Source organism: Lonchura striata, chromosome Z (assembly GCF_046129695.1).
Source record: "Lonchura striata isolate bLonStr1 chromosome Z, bLonStr1.mat, whole genome shotgun sequence".
Classification (NCBI taxonomy): domain Eukaryota; kingdom Metazoa; phylum Chordata; class Aves; order Passeriformes; family Estrildidae; genus Lonchura; species Lonchura striata.
Window position 1 is genome coordinate 12,404,595 of NC_134642.1, and position 12,872 is coordinate 12,417,466.

The 12,872-nt window shown below is 38.2% G+C and overlaps 1 protein-coding gene across 1 annotated transcript in view; it reads left to right on the forward strand.

The window, feature by feature from the left end:
• ARSB (arylsulfatase B) overlaps window positions 1-12,872 on the forward strand; it is a 61,821-nt gene that overhangs the window by 7,143 nt on the left and 41,806 nt on the right. The gene's annotated exons all lie outside the window — the stretch shown is intronic.

The following is a 12,872-nucleotide window of genomic DNA, read 5'->3' on the forward strand; positions in this document are numbered from 1 at the left end:
ACAAACAGACAAGCAAAACAAAAAAAAGAACTAATCAAAGTTTGATGAAAATGCATTTACATGTTTTGAGTTTAGCAGCTGCTTCCTATAGCACTCAGAATCTTGAAATTTAATTTTGATTCCAGGCCTGTTTGCCTTATGATGTTACATTTCTGTCCAGGTTTTGGCTCTAGCAGGATTTGATAACTAGTGTGTGCCTATTTCTGTTTGCAAGGTTTTTATATTTAGAACTGAAAGTAAGCAAAGACATAAGGAAAACTATACCAGAGTTTTTATTCCATATGGAAAAAATTCAGTCTTTGCTGAGGCTGGGATTTGGTAGAGTTATTTCAGTAATGTTTATTCAGTACATTGTGGAATAAAACTAAATACATCTGAGCTAGAATTACAAGGTATGCATGAACTAAAGAGACTTTTTAAATTTTTGTTTATGAAGCATTTATTTTTCTGAACAGTGACAATGTACCTGTTTTTTAACAGTGATTATCTTGCAATCAGTTGCAGGTATATTTCAACAAGAGTCAAACAATCAGGAGAATCAAATGCCTACCCTATCTAATGGGACTTATTTTGAATTAATTGACAGTTTAAACTTCCAGGACTTAAATTTAATATGATCAAAATGCATGGAAATTGGACTTAAATCAGGCAGGACAGAGGCCAGTGATTTCGGTCTTTTCAGTGTTTCTCTTTACTTCATGCATTTATTCTTTACGGGCATAAAACATTGCATGCAATAAGGACCCAGTTTCAAAAACTAAATGTTATAACCATAAAACATTTTAAAAAGGCAAGAAAAGGGAAGCAACATGTCAAATAATTTGGTTTTTCTATATTTTGTTTAGTGCTTTTGCAGGTGGTGTATTTCAGAACAGACATTAGAACATGGTTGAAAAGAAACATGCAAGGGTCCGCAGTTGAGCATCTCTTGCAGAGAGCTGTGCTGTGTCAGATCTCCCTGCACAGCTTCCAAGTCCTTTGGAACTGGGAGTCCTGCTGTGCACTGGTAGCTATAATATGAATGCATGATTATAACGTGATTTACTTTCAGCTCTGGAGGACATGTCTGCTTGGAGAAGTGCCTCTCACTGCCCCAGGTGCTGTTCTGGCATTGGGAGACCCTCTTTTTGCTTGGTGGGACAGAGCAGGGGACACACATTTTATGATCAAGAACTCTCTCCAAGAAAGTTCTTCACATTTTGTGGGATTAAGAATCAATTTAAGGATTTCAATAAGACTGCCAGGGAGAATCTAGGAAATGATAAGTTTATCCATAAGTTTAATGAGCAATGTTAAAGACATATTCTTTATCACACTTACAATCATCATACTTGCTTAGAGGAATTTAAGGGTCCTGAGCATGAGAGGCTGGACATGACCCAGCCATGGGCACTCCCAGCCCAGAAAGCCACACGTGTCCTGGGCTGCATCCAGAGCAGGGTGGGCAGCAGGGCCAGGGAGGGGATTCTGCTCCTCTGCTCTGTTGAGAGCCCACCTGCAGTGCTGCACCAGCTCTGGGGTCCCAGCACAGGAGGGACAGGGACCTGATGGAGGGAGTCCAGGGAAGGGCCACAGAAATTATCAGAGAGCTGGAGCACCTTCACTATTAGTAGAGAGGGTTGGGGTTGTTCAACCAGGAGAAGAGAAGGCTCTGAAGACACCTTGCTGCAGCCTTTCAGTACTTCAAGCAAGCTTATAAAAAAATGTGAGGACAGAGTTTTTAACAGGACCTGTTGTGATGGTTTTAAACTGAAGTAGAACAGATTCGGACTAGATATAAGGAAGACATTTTTCATAATGAGGTGGGTGAAACATTGGAGCGGGTTGCACAGAGAGGTGGTGGATGTCCCATCCCTGGACATATTCAAGGTCAGGTTGGATGGGGCACTAAATAAGCTGATCTAGTTGAAGAAGTCTGCCATTGTGGAGGGATTGGACTAGATGACTTTTAAAGATCCTTTCAAACCTAAACCATTCTGTGAGAAAAGCATTCTCTGTTTTGTTAGCAGTGTGGTTTGATAAAAGTGTTGTTGAAAGTGTGTAGAAGAAAAAGGAGGCTCTACTTTTATGGTACATATTTCTAGATTCATTACTATTCCTTTTAGTTGAGGCCAAAATTCACACTTCCATGTTTGTATCTCTCCATGGTTAAAAGGTCCCACCCAAAGAATAATTTACAGGTGGTTATTTCGTATTTTGTATTATAGCAAGTAGCATTGCAACAAACATTGTCTTCTGACTACTTCTTTGTGAAGTGTTGACCTCAACCTGTAGATCTCTTTTTAGTCGATACATATTTAAAAATATGATGTAAATATTTAAGAATATGATGTAATCTTCGATCTTGTGGTAAGTGGGTTTTTTATTATTGTACTCTTTCATGTTTCTTCCTATTTGTTATGGCTCAAGAGGGATTGCCTTGAAAACTTGGCATTTGACAAATGGAAATACTGCACATTTTGAAAGAGTCTTGTGAAATGTAAAATAAATTCAGTTCCTCTTTAAAATGGCCTAATGGAGCTACCAGGATAAAAATGTAACTTCATTATGTTTGGTCATTAGCAAAGTGTGACTCTATCAATATGTCCTGTAAATCAGCCCTCTTTTTGAGATGTCTCTTTGAGCAGATAGGCTATTTCTACAAGTAAATAAGAAAAAGGTGAGCAGGTTCAATGGTATGTGGTGTTATATTTGTGTATCAAGTAGTAGCTTGAAAAGTCTTGACTGGTTTGATATGAAGTAGAATTTGCTTTTATGGAGCATTTATTACACTGAAGATACAAGTAGGTCTGTGCTAATGAAATCGCTGATGAAAATAAAATAATTGCTTGTTTAAGCAAAACAGACGAAAATAAATGCAGCAGTGGTGGGTACCCATGGCCTCTTGTTCACTTGAAATCAAAGAGGATGAGAGATAGGGCATATTTTTCATTTTAGCAATCATAGGAGACTGTAATGTATAAATCTCCCTGAAGAGAGCCTTGATTTAAAATAAAATTCATAAAAAGCATTAAAATGGTACAAATTCAGCTCAGAACTATTAACATGGGCTTTGATTCCAAATTTTGGTTCAAATACAGAACAGATTTGAGGTAAGAAGAGGGGATTTGCTGTGAATATGATGTGGTTATAGTTTCTGCAAGGTATTACAAGAAATTTTGGTATGAACTGCCAACATTAAAGCAAAGGAAAGTGACCCATTATTTCAATTCTGTATTAAAGCTACTATACTTTGCTTTATTTAACTTTCAGCTCTTTGTTATACTGAAACACTGTGGAGCAACACTCCCTTCTTTCAGTATTTCTTGACATTTTAAAATGTAGATCAGCACTGTAATGGCCAGTAGTTGCCATAAGAGGGCTTTGAAAAGCAAAACACGTGGAACTTTTCAAGCACTGGTTTACATTGCTAAGAGGAAACCACATAAATCCTTTCCATAATGGAGCATGTGACAGTGATGACTGTTTTCACTCCAAAAGACGGTCTTTTTGTCATTGTAGAATTATGATTAATAAGAGCACAGATTGTTTTGGACATACTTACTGATGTTATACAGTCTCTGTCATACCCCCAGGGTTTTTTTACCCCACAAAATTTCATATTACTCTTTCCCTTTCCCCCCACATATTGTGGCTTTCAGCTAATTAAATACTGGGATTTTCTTTGTCCTATTTCCAGTGCCTTCTTTGAGACTATGAATCTGACTTTCACTGATTCCTTAAGGGAATTTTTTTATCTTCTTGATATATTTGTTCAAAAATGACCTCCTGCTCCTTCTCTTTTGCTTATAAGGGGCTGCAGAGAGCATTCTAATTGCAGATTTGCCAAGCCAACTGACTAGAGCAGTTATTCTCAGTCTGTGACATCTGAGGTGTTAATTTTGAAGGTTATGCTGCCAGATTTTTGTATTGCAGACCTGAAGATTTGTTTTAATTGATCTTTCAGAAGTTTCTGAGAGGTTTGGTATGTTTTCAGTGATGAAGGTGCCTGGGCATCTGCTGCTTCCTAAGTGGAAATAAGTGCAGATGCCTTAGCTGCAAGCATCTTGAATCACACTAGTTGAGTTAATCTATTCCCAAATACTATTTTTTGTTTCTTGCTTATTGTAATAGTCTTATTTTTATACAGGCAAAGTTTCTGACAGATCACTGTACTAGTGTCAGTGTTGCATATCAGTGACAATGAAAGGTACATGTGGTTGGTGTTTTGTACTCCAGTGCTGGCTTCTGTTTTTGTTTTCAGGCTTTTTCCATGTTAAAGTATGAATGATAATTTAGAAATTAAAAACACATTCTCTGTCATATGATGCAGATAATGAGACTACATTCTTGAGAATATGTAATCAAAGGTGGAAATATTATGGTGGGAATGGATTTAAAACCGATACTGAAAGGTATTGATAGACCATATATTGACTCCCTCCTCCCCTCCCCTTTTAAAATCCTGTGAAAACTGCATGTTTTGTAGGAAATAGTTGTTTATCTTCTGTTCCATTTAGTATGAATCCCTCCCCACCCACCCAGTTTTTTCCATGCAAAACTTAACACTCCAAAGCCAAGTTCCTGAACAGGGAGTAACTTCATGCCAGAGATACTGGCTTCTTTTTTTGTCTTTATGGTTAAGAACTCCATTGTAAGTTCAATCTTAAGTTTTTCTTCCTGTTTTTAGTGGATGCCAGTGCTTGAAGTGAATTTAGTTTGTAAATGAAACTTCGAAATTAATTTTGCAAATGGGCCAGTTTTGTGTAAAGCTTTTACTTAGGCATATAAATAGCTATGCTAGTAATTTTTTCCTCAGAGTGAGATTAATGCTGGAAACACCTCATTTTGTGTATTAACAATAATATTTAATAATTTTCCACAGTGCCCAGAAGGTTGCCTTAAACTATGATTACTATTAAACTATACTAGTTTTGTACTCCATAATAGTGTTTGAGAAGCCTTTATTCTTTGTGTCAGAATTTTCTACACCCAAAAAGTGGTTACGTTCACTTCTCCTGTCAGGGGGACAAATCCACATTTTCCTAACCGTGTCTTGTCTGACTTGCTCACTGCAGACATATGAGCAGTTTGTCAGGTTATTCCTGTTGATTTTGGGTTAAAATTCTCTTCTATGTTTCTGTCGTGTCTAGTGATGGTGCATGCTGGTGTAGACCTTGACACAGCAGGGTCTGTAACTACTCAGACCTGTTTAATTACTGAGACTGCTCACAATGAAAGCACTCAACTGAAACTGTCTGTGCTAGGATTGCTGCTATCATGAAAACTGTACTAAGGAGCAAAAAAAAAGAATCCAATGGGATGGAAATGGGCATTGTCCTTTTGCCTTTTTTAGGGCTAAGCCTGTAACTAGTGGAGGCTTATGTACATCTATTGCCTTTCCCATGAGATCAATTTTTTTTCTCCAGTTTTGGAAAACTAAGGAGAGTAAAGAGAGAGTTTTGGTGAGTTGCAAAAAAACATAGAGGTGATTTATATGAGCACAACTTGATAAAAGTTGCACTGTAAATGCTCAGTAAAGTTTTTCGGTAAATGGTGCTCTGATGCAGGAAACGTATTATATTCCATTGATGGAAAATAAAACCCCTGTGATTGTATTTAAAGTACAATAAGAATTACATTATCAGAATTTTATATTAGAAGGTGTTGTTTTTTATTGTTCCTCTAATTGAACAGCTTTCAATAATGCTTCCATCACACATACACAAATAAATCTGTATCAATCACTGGAAATACAGTAATGTTGCAGCACACTGAAGAAAAAGTGGCATTTCTGCAATTGAAAATTTAACGTTCAAAGTTACTCTTCCCACTGTGAGTAAATAACATCAGACAGAAGTACACAGCAGATGTTTCTTCATCAGCTGGTCTTACCAAATGGCTTTGGTTCATTTTGTTGGAAATAAGTCTTTCATATAAGTCATCAGAGGGAGTGTGATTGTTCATCACTCTTATTTGCACCATGAGTGGAAAACACAGGTACACATGGATCTTGCAGATGAAATGTGGGGAAGCGGGGAAGAACATGAGTTCAAGTTAAGGGCAAAGTTATTTTCCAATTCATGCTGCGAGTCTCCTATCCACAGTGTAGATCTCTGTTGTGTATTCTGTACTCTTTTTTTTTTTTTTAATCAAACCTCAATGGGAGTTCTGTGCTTGGAACTTGCACAGAGTAAGCATTATTTATGCTGTGAAGATCAGAGAGGAGAAATTTTCCCCAAATGTGATCCTTTACCAGTATTATTGACAGGGCTCTCTGTTTAACTGTGACTCACAACCATGAGATTAAATCACACTGGCAAAGGGCTCTGAAGTCCTGTTCTGTGACCTAGACTTTCAGCAAGAATGTTTGAGGTCAAAAGTGAGATGCACATACAGAGCTGTACAATGATGCTGTCTAATGTTTGCTCATACTGTGTCTGGCACTAGTAAGTGCAATTTAATTCCCTTTCACATGTGTAAAATTCACACAAAAAGCTAAAACAATGCTCAACCAAACCATGCACTAGCTGTCTGCTTGTTTTGTTGATACTGGCAACTGATTGTGGTTTTTATTCAAAATTGTGTATGACTATTAAGCGTTACCTATTAGTAGACAAGTAGACTTGTCTCCTGCTTATTTAATGTATATTATATTTTTTAAATAAATTAAATTTAATAATATAAATTTAATGTGTATTACATTTTAAAATAATATAATACACATTAAAGGATATGTGGTGGTATCATGTCTGCTAAATCCCTGTGAGGGTTTAAATTATTGAATCACTCTTGCTTGTAGTTCCCATTCTTTGTTCTTTACTAATGTGAGCTATTACTGCCTCTCTAATTTCAGTAGTGTTTAAAACTGTTTAAAAAAAAAAAATTGTACAAAGTCCAGATTTACATTATGGAATAGAGATGTCAACACTTAATGTAAACTAAACCGTGGGGGTTTGGCTCTTCTGTAGTCTCCCTATCAGAAATAGGCAACAGGAGGACAGGTGTAGAAATAGGGGGTTTGTCCTACTTTTTATCTTTTTCACTTGTCTGAGGATGTTTGCATGTTACACTTTTTGTTTCTCTTTAGTTGCAAACTTCAGAAATCTGATTTTTGGAAATATTGAAGGTAGCATGAGTTATTTCATTGACATGCTCTGTTTTCAACAACACCAAGACACTGACATTGTTAAAATGGCTTTTTAAACTCTGCAGATTACATATGAAATAATTAGTAGTTAACTTTTAATATACTTACTGCTTCAGTTGGATGGGCTGTCACACTGACCTCCATGTGGTTCTGATTAAGTTTAAGAACATAATTGCTCCTAAAGCCCCAGCCCTTCAAAGGAGCATGAGATACATAAAATGTAGGAAATTATTACTGCTCTGGATGCAGCCCAGGACACGTGTGGCTCTCTGGGCTGGGAGTGCCCATGGCTGGGTCATGTCCAGCCTCTCATCCCCAGCACCCCCAAGTCCTTCTGGGCAGGGCTGCTGTGATCTGCCCATCACAGCCTGTGCTGGTACCAGGGTTGCTCTGACCCAGGTGCAGCACCTTGCATTTCGTCTTGTTGAACCTTGTAAAATTCCTGTGGGCTCTCTCCCAGAGCTTGTCCAGGTCCTTCTGGAAGAGATCCTGTTCCTCAGGCATGTCAGCTGCACCACTCAGCTGGGTGTTGTCTGCAAATTTGCCAAGGGTGCACTTGGTCCCACTGTCTGTGTCATTGGTGATGAAGACATTAATCAGCACTGGTCCCCACAGGGATCCCAGGGGAAACCACTCATACTGAACAATGTCCAGACATTGAGGGGTTGACTGGTTCTCTGAATGTGACCATACAACAAATTCATTATGCTGTGAGCTGCCCACATATCAAATCCATCCCTCCAGTTTGGAGAGAAAGATGTTTTGGGGGACTGTGTCAAAAGCATTACAGAAGTCCAGATAAAGAACATCCATGGCCTTTCTCTTGTCCACTTTGTCACTTTGTTTTAGAAGGACATTGGCTGATCAGACAGGACTTGCCCTTCTTGCAGCCATGCTGGCTGTCCCTAATCACCTGCCTGTCCTCTGTGTGCCTTAGCACAGCCTCTAGGAGGATCTGTTCCATTGTCTTCTCTGGCACAGAGGTGAGGCTGGCAGGTCAGTAGTTCCCAGGGTCATCCTTTGCACCCTTCTTAAAGATGGGTGCCAGGTTTCACTTTTCCAGTCACCTGGGACTTGCCCTGTCATGACTTTTTAAGTATCATGGAGAGCAGATTGGCAACACTGTCAGTTTCAGGACTCTGGGATGCATGTCAGGTCCTGTAGATTTATATAAATTCCTCAGGTGGTCATGAACCTGATCTCTTAGTTGCTCCCTTTCTCCACTCAAGAGGTGTGAGAAAAGAGACTGTCAGAAGAAGACTGAGGCAAAAAGTTGTTGAATACCTCAGCCCATTCTTCATTCTTTCTTACCAGTTTGTCAGTCACCTCTGTTGTGAGAAAACTGTTCCCCTGATCTCACTATCCTGGCTGTAAAGCCCCTATTACTCTTTGGATCCAAGGGATGCACAGCTCCAGCCTTACCTTGATACATGCCTTGGACTGCATCCCTATACTATTCCCAGAATACCTGTTTGTACTTCCATGTTGTGAAATGCACTGCCTGTGTTTTTTCTTCTTGCCCCTTAGTTTTACCAGTAGGTTGGCTCTGCCATTGCCTTCCTTCACTCATTTCTTATGCCTGGGTTTCAGGAGCTGTTGTCATCTATGTCCTTAAAGATCTGTCAGCTCTATTCTGCTCCCTTGTCCGCAAGGGCATTTTCTCAGGAGGGGTCCTATTGACCAGCTTCTTGAAGAGCTGGAAGTTTCCTTCCCTAAAATTAAGGATCCTTATCTTCACTCTTTACTTGGCCCATATCTCTCAGGACTGAGAACTCTACCAGTACATTGTATTATAGAAAGCCATTCAACATTATCAAAGTGTAATTTCTTATTTTTTTTACGCTTTTTATTTCAGTATTCTTTCAATAACTGCTTAATAGAACTAAAGCGAAGTTTGATAATTTATATACATACCTTGTTAGATTTCCTTTTTAACTGATAAATATTTTTTGAAACAACCCAGAACCATCTGACACGAAGCTTTAGTCTTTATTTAGCAATATTGCCTCTCCAAGGGACTTAACTTTGTCAATCAGTGACAGCCCTATAGAAACACAGGGAAAATCAATCATTGATTCACTTGGGAAAGAAGCATGCAATGTTGTCTGGTCTGGGTTAAGAATTTGGAAAAAGTTGCAGGTGTTGTAAGATGGCCTTAGTCAAATGAGTAGTATCTGAAAAAGGTTATTTGAATCCCTGCTGAGGTGTTTTGGATCTGTTTTCCTTCCCTGCTTTTTTCTTTTTTTCTCATGTATGTCCTTATAAACTATGGGCTGGTTAGTACATCTGTTTCATATATTTATGAATACTCCAGAACTAAAGTATGCTGCTAGGCTAAACTCTATGGAAGAATTTAAGAACTTCCAAATAAAAGCTCTGCACAGTTATTCTTTCTTTCACTTTCCATTATTTTATATATATTTATATGTTTGTGTTTATGTTTAGATTTTATGTTTCGATTTCATGTTTATTCATAGAATATAATGGATCAATATTGGTGGGCAATATTAGTTCAGTGTCCATTAAAAGAGTAAGATTTTTACTCTCTGCCTTAATTAATGGAAGAGTAAAACCAGCAAAATTTATTTAGATGGTCAGAATATAGACATGCTGAATGCAAAGCAAGCCATGTGTTTCACAGATTGTTGAGTTAAAAATACCAGAAGAAACACTGAAATCCATGAGCATGTTAGTTATTAGGCAGCTGATGCTAAGATTTGGCCACAAGTAAGTGTATTGGATTATGTAAATGTCTGATGTGAAAATGGCTTGGAGAGCTCTTACTGCATTGTTCACTGCAGTTTTTTTTTCCTATCCTAACACTGAAACTAATAAGCTGATTTCCTCTCCTCTTGGAAGGTTCCTTACAGCTTGGTCTTAATCATTCCTCTGCTTTCTCTAAACTTCTTTATGCCATTTTGAAATCTCTGTCTCTAGACACCTTCACATGCCTGCTATGACTGGAGTATCTGTCTCTTACAATGCAGCATCTATCTTTACATTTCTCTTTAAGCAGGAAGAAACACCCCCTCTTTTATCTGCACTTTGAGCATTGCTGCTGTGTGGAATGCTGCCTGTGCTTGCTCTTACATTTGACCTCCAATTGTGTTTTCTCAAGTTAAAATACAGCCAGAGCTTTGTGTACATTGAAGTGAGCTGACCCTGAATTCTGTGTTAAGATTCCAGAGTAGCTTGAACTGGTTGAGAAGCATCAGAAGTCTGCAGCAGTAATTTCACTTATATTTTAGAGTAAATGGCTTTAACCTACAATACATAAAAACAAATAATGCAGCAAATGTAGTGCAGGTTTTTCATTACTGACTTCTTGTGTTGTAGATGATCTCCATATTTAGGCTATGCAAAAGGTTGTTATTGATCACTGCAGGGAACTGGATGTATTGAAGCACTGTACTGCTTCTGAATGGCTTGCAAGAGTCTATTTAGCAAATCCACGAGATAGCATATGCTGACATCTGGTATGCAGAACTTAATGAGACTTTAATACTTGTATCCTCTTTAAGTCTGCTTTAAGTCTTCTTTCTATTTGCACTGAAGCATTGTAACACATTTTACAATCAAATAAGTATTTGTAACAAGTGGATAAAAAGAAAGACATTCTCTGCATGTTTTTTGTTTAAGTCCAAATTTTTTTCAACACTATTCTTCTGTTACTGATAGAAATTAAAAAAAAACAGAAGGTGCATTCCATTACTGTTCTCTGTAATGTTGTACATAATTGCAGTTCTGACTGCAGAGGATATTAATTGATACCTGCCTACTTGAATGTATCATACATTCTGATGCCATCAAGCTATGTTCCAGTGATTTCACAGGATTGAAAAAGCAAAGCCTTTGTTTAAAACAATTTAATAGTTAGATTTTACTGGCCACAAATGATTTGCAACTGACTAGGAGAGAGAAACTGTTGCTGACCATCCATTATAGTTCACTAGGAAGTCAAAAGTACCAGAAAGAATACAATGGCAAAAAAAAACCCCAACGAGAACAAGAACAACAACAGCAACAACAACAACAAAAAGCCCAAAAAAACCTAAAAGGAAAGAATGCATGCCTCAGGTGGAAGAATAGCTGTGTAGACAGTGATGCTGATGTATGGGGCTAAGGTTAAGGGCTTTTTTCTGCCCACAGATGCCTCCTTTCACAGGCAATTGCCCCTGAGGTCTGTCAGCTGCTCAGAGCCTGCATGTGGCTTCCTGTGATTCTCTCCAAGTGACCTTAGGTAGCTTGAACATTTTAAATAGCTACAGTGTTTTCAATTTATTAATCTAGATAATTTTGATACAACCTTTTGAAGAGTAAGCATAGTTACAATCATATCAGCCTTTTTTAGGGATTGTTTACCTCCTGTGTGATCTGAGAGGTTTTAATTACCTCTATTCTATAAATTAGTTCGGTCAGAGCCTTCCTGCAGCCTAAGGCAAATGAAGAGATAGGCTTTGGGAAAACATGGACCTCAAGACCTCGCCTAATTTAATGGGTCATTTATTCCATAATCCTGAGAGAAATATGAACGAGGATTTAGTAAAACTCCTCTGCTAAAGTGAGAGTAGAGGGAATATGTGACTTCTGGACTCGGTAATATGTGAGTCAGGTAGTGGTTACTCATGAGGGCAGAAGTCCTTTTTGAGGAAGATAAAACTGCAGCTGTAAATGTGGAGATTAGGGGAGCTCACCACTTGAGATGGCACCATCACCTCTAGCCACCCCTTGTTTGCCGTGACCTACCCCTATGACTTAATACTTTTAATGCTGGGTTGGACTAAGCCAGCTGAGGAAGGATCATGTGGGTGGTTTGATCAATGATATAAATGAGATGATAAATTCTGTCTGTTGGTGGCATCAGGGATGCCAAGCAATAGTGGATAAATTAATTTCGCAAGCACAGGTTGAACCAATAAGCAGATGTGCTTTACGGCTTTAATATCACTGCATATGATAAGAAATTTGCAGAGGAAAGAAGGCAAGAAGGCTTCTGAAAATGATAGGATTTGCCTGTTTCTGAAATGGGCATACTGTGAATCACTGACCATCCAGGCCTAAATGTGTATAATGAAACATTGCCTTTGAGCAGAGGAATCTGTTCGTGCATTTTGGATTTTTCCACTTCTTTCCCACTTTTGGGAATGGAAAAGGAAAAAGATTACTGTTTAAAGAATAGGTTTTCAGGGTAAATGTTCTAGGGAATGATCATTAGGCACAAAACCATTAAAACTATAATGCCTACAAAGAGCAAAATATGCAATTTGACTATTCTGTTGAAGTCTACAGTAGTTTCTGTTGTGCATATGAACAACTCCCCTTAAAAACCTTGGAGAGTTATAGTGTATATTTGAGGACTGAATGTGGTCTGTACAGCTAGGTGTTGCCAAAAGGAGAGGTTTCGCAACTTCAGGATTCAGGAAATATGGTCTAAAGTGACAGAAAGTTCAAGGATGATGATATTGGAGAAAGGTTGGATCTTGCCAAGAGGAAATTGCTGGTGACCTTACTGAACTAGCATGGTGCAGGCAGATTGCAGAGATTCAAACATGGGAGTAATTAAAGAGGGCATGTTTTGTCATGTAGCTGGGGGAAAAAAATAACAAAGTTGGTATAAAATAATCATTAATAAGTTAAAAATTCAAATTTAAGTGTTCCTTCTTGTCACTCACTTGAATGTAGCATTAATGTGACAGAATGAAGGAGAGGAGAGTATTAGGCACAACTGTAAATGATAGGTTTT